The sequence below is a fragment of the Cervus canadensis genome, chromosome 4, assembly GCF_019320065.1.
Source record: "Cervus canadensis isolate Bull #8, Minnesota chromosome 4, ASM1932006v1, whole genome shotgun sequence".
Classification (NCBI taxonomy): domain Eukaryota; kingdom Metazoa; phylum Chordata; class Mammalia; order Artiodactyla; family Cervidae; genus Cervus; species Cervus canadensis.
This window is the reverse complement of record NC_057389.1, coordinates 73,923,753-73,936,413: the sequence shown is the minus strand read 5'-3', so window position 1 is coordinate 73,936,413 and position 12,661 is coordinate 73,923,753.

Below are 12,661 nucleotides of genomic sequence, written 5' to 3'. Positions count from 1 at the left end.
TGTTTACAGTCTCATCAGCTATTAATGACATAATTCACGTAGTAGCCATTGACAACAGTAAAAGACAGAATTGGAGGTATACTGCATTTCACAGTACAATTACACATTATACTGTCATACAGTGACACAGATGATGTATGACATATGATGTATCACTGTGGATCAAAGTGACCAGAGATTTCTGTTGATTAAAACATTAATGCTGCATTTGATGCTTAAGTTAACATAGAAATGAATAAACACCATCCTGTATTTTAAGGTCATGGCCTCTTACCAACTGGACTGTAAGGATTTGTTAGAAAGTCACTCCATTTGTAGACATAATGCTCACTATCACAAAAGAAAAGGAATCAAATACCCTCTGCTGCTGCTGCTAAGTCACTTCAGTCGTGTCTGACTCTGTGCGACCCCATAGATGGCAGTCCACCAGGCTCCCCCATCCCTGGGATTCTCCAGGCAAGAATACTTGAGTAGGTTGCCATTTCCTTCTCCAATGCATGAAAGTGAAAAATGAAAGTGAAGTTGCTCAGTTGTGTCTGACTCTTAGCGACCACATGGACTGCAGCCTACCAGGCTCCTCCATCCATGGGATTTTCCAGGCAAGAGTACTGGAGTGGGGTGCCATTGCCTTCTCCCAAATATCCTCTAGAAAGAAGCAAAAGCTTGGTCAACTTAGGGTTATAGATTGGTGACAAAGATGTCTCAGAGGAAGAACTTTGGTAGAACTAGTGCTTCTGAGTATTTCACTGAAACAAGCCATTGATAATCAAATGGTTCAAACATTTTAAATTAGCTCACTTAAATTTATTTAAAAAGTAGTATCAAGTTATTACCAGTGCTCATGTGGTAGCAATATTGTCAACACTGCCTGAAGACTTCTCCTATCTTTCTTTTCCCCCCAAATCCTGGTGGATAAGCTTTGCGCTTTCCAGAGTTCAGTGACTTAGCACATTCTATTTCAACTAAATGATCATAAAACAGAAATATAAACATAGTTTTACCACATATTTTTATGTTTCTCTTAGTAACACCTCTAAGCAATTATATTTTCTAAATACTTAATCTTTTCTATTTTCGTCCCTTGATAAATCTTTTTCATCAGTACTATTCATATTTAGCTCACCTTTGAAGTCTGTTTTGTAGACTCTTTTTGGTGCATATTTCTCTTCGAAATGGACTTCCCAGCTGGCGCTAGTAATAAAGAATCTGTCTGCCAATGCAGAAGACACAAGAGATGTGGGTTCCATCCTCTGGAAGAAGGAATGGCCACCCATCCCAGGACTCTTGCCTGGAAAATTGCAAGGACAGAGGAGCCTGGCAGGCTACAGTCCATGTGGTCATAAGGAGTAGGACACAAGTGAGTGACTGAGCATCTCTGAAATGCTCTGCATGTTTTATGGGGGGTGGTGGGGTGGTAGTATGATGTAATGGGTAGGTCCCTCTCCTACCTGGATGTGAACTATCCAAGAAGGGACTATGAATGAATTCTACTTTAGACCTCAGGGAAAACACTGAAAAGATACTCTATTCTTTGGGCCTATGTTCTGCTGACCTTCTGAATACTAGGAATGCTAGGACCAAGGTAAATCTAAAGGAAATGTGCCAAAGAGATCTTGTATCAAGCAGGAAGGAACACTCTTGATTCACATGTGCATCTTCCCAATTCATCACGACCAGGCAAATCTTCTCAGCCTTTGAAGTCAAAGCTCCCTAGCAATGTCTCCACTGGAGGACTAGGAAAACGGAAGGGAGGAGGGCTCTCCACGCACCCACTCCCCTCCAACCCTAGAGAGTCTGACCATGTAAACAATGTGTGAATCCCTGCTATATTTAAAATGGATAACAAGCAAGGACCTATTATATAGCACATGAAACTTTGCTTAATGTTACGTGGCAGCCTGAATGGGAGAGAGGTTTGGGGAGAATGGAAACATGTATACGTATGTCTGAGCCCCTTCTCTGCTCACCTGAAACTATCACAACATTGTGTGTTAATTGGCAATACCTCAATACAAAATAAAAAGCTAGGAAAAAAAAAAACACTCTGTGAATAAAGGTGAAAGAAGAAATACAAATGAATAACATTTCCTAAAGCCCTTTTTCTACATCCAATGTGAACTGAAAAGGAAGTGGAAGACTGACAGAACTTGCAGCCTGAAGGTCCAAGCCACCTCTCACTCCTTCATATATACACTGTGTATGAAAAGATGACTCACGGCAAGAAAAAGAACCAAGTAAAACTATCTTCACTGAGTTATTACACACATAAATAGTTACTCAACACACAGTTCAACTCAGATGTTTGCATTTATTTTTGATTAAAAATATTACCTTGGGTGACCTAGACAATTAATACCCTAGTTTTAAACATTTCCTTAATGTGTTACATTAAAAAATGAGTAAGACTCTTCTTGCTGTGCTCCAAGATGGTCTCAAAAGAAACTACCCTCAACTCTTTCCAATCAAACAGCTCACTGTTTACAACCGACTAACTTTTAACTCCCATGAAACACTAAGCCCCAAGCTCACTTTCGGAAATACATACATTGCATTCAACCCTCATTGATCCCTTTGTGCTTTACTTCATTTCTACTAACAGGACAGAAGTTTGGGGAGTTGCCACATTCTAACAGGAACCTGGCCAGGCTTAATGAGGATTTTTCACAGTAGCCCAAACTCCACAATACCACTGGACCTCATCACCATGCTGAGAAGCCAACACTAATTATAGCTATGCTGCTATCCTTGAAACTGCAATATAAAGATTCAAGACTGAGCACATAATAGCCATCAGTGGACTCAAGTGCCACCTACAGGCTGTTATATCTCTAATTCTTTTCCTAGGACAAAATTAAAGGCCATACACCGAGAGAGGCAGTAAATCACCTGGCTCAGCAGAAACTAAAGCTGATTCTTATGACTGGACTCTTCATTAGTTTAAATTTATTTCAGTGGGCCATAATTACTCAACAATGGGCATAACTTAAAATATAGTAGAGAACAAAGTTTCTATATTATTATCAGAGAAGTGAATTACTTACTTATTCTATACTATTGTGGTGATATATTAATAAAAGCAGGTATGCTTAAAAGACGATATAATATTAAGAAACTATTAAGATGACAAAATATTAAGAAAATATTGGCATTAATATTATTTCCTTCCTGTGCTTTTTAACCTGCTTAGATCATTAACCTTTGATGGTTAATATAAAAATCTCATTACATGTATACACTATGTCTACACAGTAGTTGATGAAGTGCTTATAGCGTATTAGGGAAAATTTGTCTGTATAATAATTACCTAAAATTATCATATTTAGTAAGTATCTACTTTGAAATGAGCACTGTAATAATAAAAAATCTATTCTGGAGATTTGCATTATATAATTTGTCTACCTAATGGAAATGAAATCATTTGCCTTATAAAATTTGGCTATATTAACTGAAGTTAAGTGATTAAAATTAAATAACTAAGAAATATTTGTTTAGTTTCTACTATATCCTCAACACTGAGCTAGTTAGGAGCAAAACAAGGAAATGAAAGGTATTTTCCCCTATTATCAGATTATTGGCACTATAATTGGGGAGAGGAGACATACAGATGAAAATGCAAAGATAAGTTCCAGAAAGCAGGTTTTATAAGAATTGAAAAACATAAGAGATAACAGAAGCACTAGGATTTTAACTGAGTCTAGAATGAATAAATTGAAGTGGAAAGTAGTAGGGTAAACGGAAAAAGAGGTGTGGTAGCATAAATGCATGAGGTGTATGTGCTCAAAAAATATTTATGGTCAAAATTATATTTCTTTAGCATCTGCTCTGTGATAGAACTTTTACATACTTCTTTAGTTCTCACAATAACACTTTAAGGTGGCCACTATTATTATGCCAATTTTATAGATGAGGATATCAAGGTTGAGAGAGGTTGAGTAATTTGATCAAAGTCATTGGACTGAGTAGCAAAGTTGGGATTCAAACCCAATACTTTATCATTCCAGAGTGGGTCCTGTGAATCACCATGGCAATAATAAATAATTCATCTGTCTTTAAAGGATGCAGTGTATGACATGAGATAAATTTAGAAGTACAACAACCAGGAGACACACAGTGTATTCAAACTGGGTTATTCAAGTTGAGTTTGAAGCAGAGAATATTTATAAAGGTGTATGCAAAGTTATAGGGAAACCACAAAAATAAGAGAGGATCCCAACACCAGTAAAATCATTTCCATCCTTTAGCCTGAAAGATGGAGTGGAGAGCGATAATCACCAAATCCGAAAAGGGCAGTACCTTGTAGAGAGGAATGCCAGATGAGATGCATGACTTTTCAGTAGAAAGGAGGAATCTGGAGGAATAAATTCCCTGGCTTCATTCTCCTTCCTTTCCATTTCTCACTAGGGTTCCCACTGATGTAGTTCATGCAGATCATCCACGAGGGCTACAGAGTAGTTGAAGAAGGGTGGAGAATGGATCTGGAGAAGCAAATGGAAGGGAGAAGATACTAGAAAATTCTGTGAGGTTCTCAAATGTTAGGCTAAACTATTTAGACTTTTTTCTTTTGGGGATAAAGGATCAATAAATGTCCAGGGGTGAGGGAATTGCATATGAAAGAACTGCCCTGAGAAGATTAAATTTTCATGAATGAGGATAGAATGAAAGACTGGCAGCAAGAACACTTCAGATAAGTCTTAGCAGAAAGTTCCAGTGGGAGACTTCATGAGCCTAAGAGTGAATAGTAGTAGCAGCAGAAGAGAAAGGAAGAGGCTATGCGAATTAATTAAAGTGGACTTTAATTAGAATGAGAATTAAAAGAAGTGGACTTCCAACCACAGAGTCAGTGTGATCTATTGATGAGAGTCTCCCTTCCTTTTCTATTTTGTCCCTTTGGGGATTTATTTTAATGGGTTGTTGCCTTTCAGTCCATCAGAAAATTCTTGGATAATCGATGTCATTCATTATAAGAGCTATATATAAGTCAAGGGGTTAAGACAGTAGATCTCAGCATTGAGGACCTTACTTGAGTTGTTGAGGGGGAATAGGGAGAGGAATGAAAAGATACCACATACTGAAATTTATAACATGCCCCTGGTCCTCCTCAGCAATTTTACATTTACAATTCCCAATACAACTGGGAGTAGACATTAGTATCATTTTACAGAAAGAGACATTTGTTAAAGTTCACATAGACAGTAATGATCCTTATAAATAACAATAACAACAATAATAGTAAGTTATATACAAGACTTAAGAATATGTAAATGTTCACGAAATCTGGGTCTGTACCCTGGTTTTGTTTTATGTTGCAACTTAGTAAACCTGATCGAAATACACTTAGTATCACAATTTATGATTTATTTTAAAACATATTTTCCAAAATATATTAATTTGATTCCTAAAATAATTTGGTAAGGTAATATAAACAAAAGAGGTCCAAGCGATAATGACTTTCCTACAAGAGTAGTATGTCAGAGCTATCAAACTCAGCATCTTCTATGTTCTTCTTTTAAATCATTACATTATGCCATGTCTCTTAACTTAATACATTACGTCAGTATATGCATTTTAGCACACTGAAGTTAGAAAGGGATAAAAGCCTCAAAACCAAAGCTGGGGGTGAATGCCTATAAAAACAGCTTACTGTTTCATAGGTGTTTCCTAAATACACACACAAAAAACAAGAGACTAACGGTGGAAGTTGAAGTTAAGAGAGAACCTGGCTTCCTCCTTGCCTCCTGGGAGCAATTCTCTCAGGGTCACTTGAGATACTACCTCTTGGGCTTGAAGTCCTAAAAATTCTCACTGAATAAAACGTAATTCTCAAAAACAGAGAGAGAGAAACAAATCAAAAGGTTCACTTCAGGACTATAATTTTTACTAGTTTCCATAGCTCTCAATGATGCCACCAAAGTGAAGAGATTCCTGGAATGGCAAATAGAAAATTGAATGGGCTCAAATCGAGTAACCTGAAGTGCTATTCACTCAAAGTTCCACTTTTTGAGAAGAAAAACTATGCTAAAAAATGAATTGAAAGGAATGACACTTAAATAGAACACCTAAGCAATATTTTCAGCTCAAATTCAGCAAAATGCAGCCAGAGTCAGAGAAATTTTTGTTTGCAGAGATAGAAAATCATAAACCAAAGAGATTAAAGCCTGTTCAGGAGAATCTAAAAGTTGGAAGTTTTGAACTTTTCTATGTATCTAAGTAAGTGTATCCTCTAATTGAGAGCTATCACCATTAAACAATGGTATTTCTTTTCACTTTCATAAATTATATGGGTAATTATTTCCAAATAATACATCAGAAACCAGAAAAATGAAATAATGCCCTCATGCAAGTACCTACCTCTATATCTCTGGCTGCTTAGAGATGTATCAAACTATCTTTACTTTTTTATTCAAGAGTTGAGGGCCCTCATTCCTGTGTTTGGAACATTCAAAAACAGTTAAACAAAATAGGTTCTTCCAGGTAATACAGTGCAGGAGAGGTAAGAGACGTGGGTTCAGTCCTTGGGTTGGGAAGATCTCCTGGAGAAAGGCATGGCAACCCAATCCACTATTCTTGCCTGGAGAATCCCATGGACAGAGGAGCCTGGTGGGCTATAGTCCATAAGGTCACAAAGGGTCAGACAGGACCGAAGCAACTTAGCACACAGTGATCCAGTAGTAGCTATAAGGTGGAGTCCAGAAAGTAAAATTTGAAGTCCATACAATTAAAAGAATGACACGATTAGGCAACAATTGAAACTAAAATGCTTTGGTGGGGAAAGCTAATTAATATTCACTGACAGCTTTTCTTTGAAGAAGCAGAAGCACAAGGAGAGAAAGGGAGACTTCTCAACTCCAGGAAAAGGAGGATGTTCTCCAGGTTTCACCAAGAAATACAATTTCAACTTATGTTTTTAAAACTGCCAAGGCAACGCCTGTACAGAAAGTCTATAGAGACAAAAACTCAGGAATAGAACTACACTTCCAGCCTTATCAAAGACTCTGATGTGCCAGGTAACATGGAAACTGAAGAGCTGTTTAATTTCAAAGACCACAGTTAGACTAGACCATGGACATGTCAGAGATAAGCAGTATGAACACATGTGAGTGCTCAGTCGTGGCCCACTCTTTGCGACTCCATAGACTGCAGCTCACCAGGCTCCTCTGTCCATGGAATTTTCCAGGCAAGAATATTGGAGTGGGTTGCCATTTCCTCCTCCAGGAGATCTTCCTAACCCAGGGATCGTACCTGCATAGTGTGTGTCTCCTGCATTGGCAAGTGATAATTTACCATTGTACCAGCTGGAAAACCCCATGGACTCAACATGTATATGTTATTATACAAGCAACATTGTCTTCTTGTTTGTTTGTTTTATTTTATTCCATTTATTTTTATTAGTTGGAGGCTAATTACTTTATAATATTGTAGTGGTTTTTGTCATACATTGACATGAATCAGTCATGGATTTACATGTATTCCCCATCCCGATCCCCCCTCCTGCCTCCCTCTCTACCTGATCCCTCTGGGTCTTCCCAGTGCACCAGGCCCAAGCACTTGTCTCATGCATCCCACCTGGGCTGGTGATCTGTTTCACACTTGATAATATACATGTTTCGATGCTGTTCTCTCAAAACATCCCACCCTCGCCTTCTCCCACAGAGTCCAAAAGTCTGTTCTGTATATCTGTGTCTCTCTTTCTGTTTTGCATATAGGGTTATCGTTACCATCTTTCTAAATTCCATATACATGTGTTAGTATGCTGTAATGTTCTTTATCTTTCTGGCTTACATCACTCTGTATAATGGGCTCCAGTTTCATCCATCTCATTAGAACTGATTCAAATAAATTCTTTTTAAAGGCTGAGTAATATTCCATGGTGTATATGTACCACAGCTTCCTTATCCATTCATCTGCTGATGGGCATCTAGGTTGCTTCCATGTCCTAGCTATTATAAACAGTGCTGCGATGAACACTGGGGTGCACGTGTCTCTTTCAGATCTGGTTTCCTCAGTGTGTATGCCCAGAAGTGGGATTGCTGGGTCATATGGCAGTTCTATTTCCAGTTTTGTAAGGAATCTCCACACTGTTCTCCATAGTGGCTGTACTAGTTTGCATTCCCACCAACAGTGTAAGAGGGTTTCCTTTTCTCCACACCCTCTCCAGCATTTATTGTTTGTAGACTTTTGGATAGCAGCCATCCTGACTAGCATGTAATGGTACCTCACTGTGGTTTTGATTTGCATTTCTCTGATAATGAGTGATGTTGAGCATCTTTTCATGTGTTTGTTAGCCATCTGTATATCTTCTTCGGAGAAATGTCTGTTTAGTTCCTTGGTCCATTTTTTGACTGGGTCATTTATTTTTCTGGAATTGAGCTGCAGGAGTTGCTTGTATATTTTTGAGATTAATCCTTTGTCTGTTGGTTCGTTTGCTATCATTTTCTCCCAATCTGAGGGCTGTCTTTTCACCTCGCTTATAGTTTCCTTTGTTGTGCAAAAGCTTTTAAGTTTCATTAGGTCCCATTTGTGTACTTTTGCTTTGATTTCCAATATTCTGGGAGGTGGCTCATAGAGGATACTGCTGTGATTTATGTCAAAGAGTGTTTTGCCTATGTTCTCTCTAGGAGTTTTATAGTTTCTGGTCTTATATTTAGATCTTTAATCCATTTTGAGTTTATTTTTGTGTGTGTATGGTGTTAGAAAGTGTTCTAATTTCATTCTTTTACAAGTGGTTGACCAGTTTTCCCAGCACCACTTGTTAAAGAGGTTGTCTTTTCTCCATTGTATATCCTTGCCTCCTTTGTCAAAGATAAGGTGTCCATAGGTTCCTGGATTTATCTCTGGGCTTTCTATTCTGTTCCATTGATCTATATTTCTGTCTTTGTGCCAGTACCATACTGTCTTGATGACTGTGGCTTTGTAGTAGAGTCTGAAGTCAGGCAGGTTGATTCCTCCAGTTCCATTCTTCTTTCTCAAGATTGCTTTGGCTATTTGAGGTTTTTTGAATTTCCATACAAATTGTGAAATTATTTGTTCTAGTTCTGTGAAAAATACTGTTGGTAGCTTGATACGGATTGCATCGAATCTATAGATTGCTTTGGGTAGTATACTCATTTTGACAAGATTGATTCTTCCAATCCATGAACACGGTATATTTCTCCATCTGTTTGTGTCCTCTTTGACTTCTTTCATCAGTGTTTTATAGTTTTCTATATATAGGTCTTTCGTTTCTTTAGGTAGATATACTCCTCTAAGTATTTTATTCTTTTTGTTGCAATGGTGAATGGTATTGTTTCCTTAATTTCTCTTTCTGTTTTCTCATTGTTTATGTATAGGAATGCAAGGGATTTCTGTGTGTTAATTTTATATACTGCAACTTTACTACATTCGCTGATTAACTCTAGTTATTTTCTGGTAGAGTCTTTAGGGTTTTCTATGTAGAGGATCATGTCATCTCGAACAGCGAGAGCTTCACTTCTTCTTTTCCTATCTGGATTCCTTTCACTTCTTTTTCTGCTCTGATTGCTGTGGCCAAAACTTCCAACACTATGTTGAATAGCAGGGGTGAGATTGGGCACCCTTGTCTTGTTCCTGGTTTTAGGGGAAATGCTTTCAAGTTTTTCACCATTGATGGTAATGCTTGCTGTGGGTTTGTCATATATAGCTTTTATTATGTTGAGGTATGTTCTTCTATTCCTGCTTTCTGGAGAGCTTTTATCATAAATGGATGTTGAATTTTGTCAAAGGCTTTTTCTGCATTATTGAGATAATCATATGGTTTTTATCTTTCAATTTGTTACTGTGGTGTATGACTTTGATTGATTTGCGGATATTAAAGAATCCTTGCATTCCTGGGATAAAGCCCACTTGGTCATGGTGTATGATTTTTTTAATATGTTGTTGGATTCTGTTTGCTAGAATTTTGTTAAGGATTTTTGCATCTATGTTCATCAGTGATATTGGCCTGTAGTTTTCTTTTTTTGTGGCATCTTTGTCTGGTTTTGGAATTAGGGTGATGGTTGCCTCACAGAATGAGTTTGGAAGTTTACCTTCTTCTGCAATTTTATGGAAGAGTTTGAGTAAGATAGCTCATCTCTAAATTTTTGGTAGAATTCGGCTGTGAAGCCATCTGGTCCTGGGCTTTTGTTTGCTGGAAGATTTCTGATTACAGTTTCGATTTCCTTGCTTGTGATGGGTCTGTTAAGATCTTCTATTTCTTTCTGGTTCAGTTTTGGAAAGTTATACTTTTCTAAGAATTTGTCCATTTCTTCCAAGTTGTCCGTTTTATTGGCATAGAGCTGTTGATAGAAGTCTCTTATGATCCTTTGTATTTCAGTGTTGTCTGTTGTGATCTCTCCATTTTCATTTCTAATTTTGTTAATTTGGTTCTTCTCCCTCTGTTTCTTAATGAGTCTTGCTAACGGTTTGTTGATTTTGTTTATTTTTTCAAAAAACCAGCTTTTAGCTTTGTTGATTTTTGCTATGGTCTCTTTAGTTTCTTTTGCATTTATTTCTGCCCTGATTTTTAAGATTTCTTTCCTTCTACTAACCCTGGGGTTCTTCATTTCTTCCTTCTCTAGTTGCTTTAGGTGTAGAGTTAGGTTATTTATTTGACTTTTTTCTTGTTTCTTGATGTAAGCCTGTAATGCAATGAACCTTCCCCTTAGCACTGCTTTTACAGTGTCCCATAGGTTTTGGGTTGTTGTGTATTCATTTTCATTCATTTCTATGCATATTTTTTTCTTTTTTGATTTCTTCTATGATTTGTTGGTTATTCAGAAGCATGTTATTTAGCCTGCATATACTGGAATTTTTAATAGTTTTTTCCCTGTAATTGAGATCTAACCTTACTGCACTGTGGTCAGAAAAGATAATGATTTCAATTTTTTTGAATTTTCCAAGACTAGATTTATGACCCAGGATGTGATCTATTCTGGAGAAGGTTCAATGTGCACTTGACAAAAAGGTGAAGTTGATTGTTTTGGGGTGAAATGTCCTATAGATATCAATTAGGTCTAGCTGTTTCATTGTGTCATTTAAAGTTTGTGTTTCCTTGTTAATTTTCTGTTTAGTTGATCTATCCATAGTTGTGAGTGGGGTATTAAAGTCTCCCACTATTATTGTGTTACTATTAATTTCCTCTTTCATACTCGTTAGCATTTGCTGTACGTATTGCAGTGCTCCTATGTTGGGTGCATATATATTTATAATTGTTATATCTTCTTCTTAGATTGATCCTTTGATCATTATGTAGTGTCCTTCTTTGTCTCTTTTCACATCCTTTGTTTGAAAGTCTATTTTATCTGATATGAGTATTGCAACTCCTGCTTTCTTGTGGTCTCCGTTTGCGTGAAATATTTTTTTCTAGCCCTTCACTTTTAGTCTGTATGTGTCCCTTGTTTTGAGGTGGGTCTCTTGTAGACAGCATATATAGGGGTCTTGTTTTTGTATCCATTCAGCCAGTCTTTGTCTTTTGGTTGGGGCATTCAACCCATTTACATTTAAGGTAATTATTGATAGGTATGGTCCCCTTGCCATTTACTTTGTTGTTTTGGGTTCACATCTATACAACCTTTCTGTGTTTCCTGTCTAGAGAAGCTCCTTTAGCATTTGTTGAAGAGCTGGTTTGGTGGTGCTGAATTCTCTCAGCTTTTGCTTGTCTCTAAAGCTTTTGAATTCTCCTTCATATCTGAATGAGATCCTTGCTGGGTACAGTAATCTAGGTTGTAGGTTATTCTCTTTCATTACTTTCAGTATGTCCTGCCATTCCCTTCTGGCCTGAAGGGTTTCTATTGATAGATCAGCTGTTATCCTTATGGGAATCCCTTTGTGTGTTATTTGTTGTTTCTTCCTTGCTGCTTTTAATATTTGTTCTTTGTGTTTGATCTTTGTTAATTTGATTAATATGTGTCTTGGGGTGTTTCGCCTTGGGTTTATCCTATTTGGGACTCTCTGGGTTTCTTGGACCTGTGTAACTATTTCCTTCCCCATTTTAGGGAAGTTTTCAGCTATTATCTCCTCGAGTATTTTCTCATGGCCTTTCTTTTTGTCCTCTTCTTCTGGGACTCCTATGATTCGAATGTTGGGGCGTTTCACATTGTCCCAGAGGTCCCTGAGGTTGTCCTCATTTCTTTTGATTCTTTTTTCTTTTTTCCTCTCTACTTCATTTATTTCCACCATTTTATCTTCTACCTCACTAATCCTATCTTCTGCCTCCATTATTCTACTGTTGGTTCCCTCCAGAGTGTTTTTGATCTCATTTATTGCATTATTCATTTTTAATTGACTCTTTTTTATTTCTTCTAGGTCCTTATTAAACATTTCTTGCATCTTCTCAATCTTTGGCTCCAGGCTATTTATCTGTAACTCCATTTTGTTTTCAAGATTTTGGATCATTTTCATTACCATTATTCTAAATCCTTTTTCAGGTAGATTCCCTATCTCCTCCTCTTTTGTTTGACTTGGTGAGCATTTTTCATGTTCCTTTACCTATTGGGTATTTCTCTGCCTTTTCATCTTGTTTAGATTGCTGTGTCTGGAGTGGGCTTTCTGTATTCTGGTGGTCTGTGGTTCCTTTTTGTTGTGAAGGTTTCACCCAGTGGGTGGGGTTGGATGATTGGCTTGTCAAGATTTCCTGGTTAGGGAAGCTTGCGTCGGTGTTCTGGTGCGT